Source organism: Crocodylus porosus, unplaced genomic scaffold (genome assembly GCF_001723895.1).
Source record: "Crocodylus porosus isolate Cpor-Errol unplaced genomic scaffold, CroPor_comp1, whole genome shotgun sequence".
NCBI classification, from domain to species: domain Eukaryota; kingdom Metazoa; phylum Chordata; order Crocodylia; family Crocodylidae; genus Crocodylus; species Crocodylus porosus.
The window spans coordinates 2796244-2797613 of record NW_017728935.1 but is presented as its reverse complement, the minus strand read 5'-3'; positions in this window follow the sequence as shown (position 1 = coordinate 2797613).

Here is a 1370-nt window from a genome sequence, read left to right as displayed (position 1 = left end):
ACCACCTGAGCTCCCAGACCCCTAAGCCCCGCTCCCAAATCCCTGTAGCGCCTCATGACCTGGCTGGGGGTGCTCTGAGCTGTGTCATTGGTGCCCATGTGAATAAGGAGCATGGGATAGTGGTCTGTGGGCCGGAGGAGTTATTTTTAAGTTCATAATAAAATTTTATCTTCGACAGCAGTGTTGAGAGGTGAATTTGGAACGTGCTTTGGGACTGGAGGTATGTCCGGCTGTTGAGGACCTGTTTCCCTTGGTTATTTGCATTCAGCCTCTTCCTTAGTACCCACCATTTTTCCAATAATAAGGCCAGTGATGAGGACAGTCCTGGAGCGCTGCCACTTTCTGAGCTGGCAAGTAGTGCTTAACAGCAATTACCCCTCTCCCCTTCTTTATAGGAAAGCCAGGCCTTGCATGTAGGAGTGGTGTCTTCTCCATACTAACCTTGGCTGTCTCCCTGCAGATAGCATGGGCTGAGCCTGGGGTCTGCTTCACTGCTGCATTGTTCCAATTTTACGGTGGTGTTGTGCCCGTGGTTCCAGGTGAATGGAAGTAACGCAGCTGGGACTCAAGCCCGTTGGTATTTTCTGTCACTTAGCGTCTGACAATTGGCAAGAGCCTGTTGCTCTGCAAACCCTTCGGTTGATGTGCAAAAGAGTGAAAGGCTCTGGCACTTGGGTGAGCAGATCCCATGCGGGAGTCCAACTGAAGTTTAGTGTTAAGTGTCACCCTCTGAAATGATCCACAATCAGTCTTGCCAACTCTCATGATTTTTGGCAATGTTAAGGTCTATGCTTTGGAAATGTGACAACCTTAGCTCTTATATAAAAGAAAGAGCTATATTATATATATAAAAGGGCTAAGGTTGTCACATTCGTGTAGACTAAGAACAACACCAAAAATCATGAGAGCTGGCAATGGTGAGTGTGACCCCTGTGTGCAGCTGCTCCCCTCCCCACAACAACTCCGGGAGGCAAGGGGGACAAGGAGAACCAATTGGGACTTTTGGATTGAAACCTGGAATTGGAAAAGACTGGCAATTGGAAACAAAACTTTTGGTGAGAATATGCCAAGTTCGACAGCTTTTGTTGAGAGAATTTCTCAGGTCCCAGGTGGAAGACCCCACAGCACTGATATGGGCTTGTCAGCTGTAGATCATTACTATCATTATCCTCTTATTGTCTGTACACAAATGAAGAGCCGGGAGTTGAACCCAGGGTTTGTGATCCCCCCTCCTTGTGCTCTAAACATAAGACCAGACCTCCCACTTTGAGCAGCCACACCAGAAAGGTTACAGACCCAGCAACTTCATCCTTTTCAGAACCTCCTTTCTTTTGCACGTGGAGGGACAAAAAAGGATGTAGGGGCGGAGG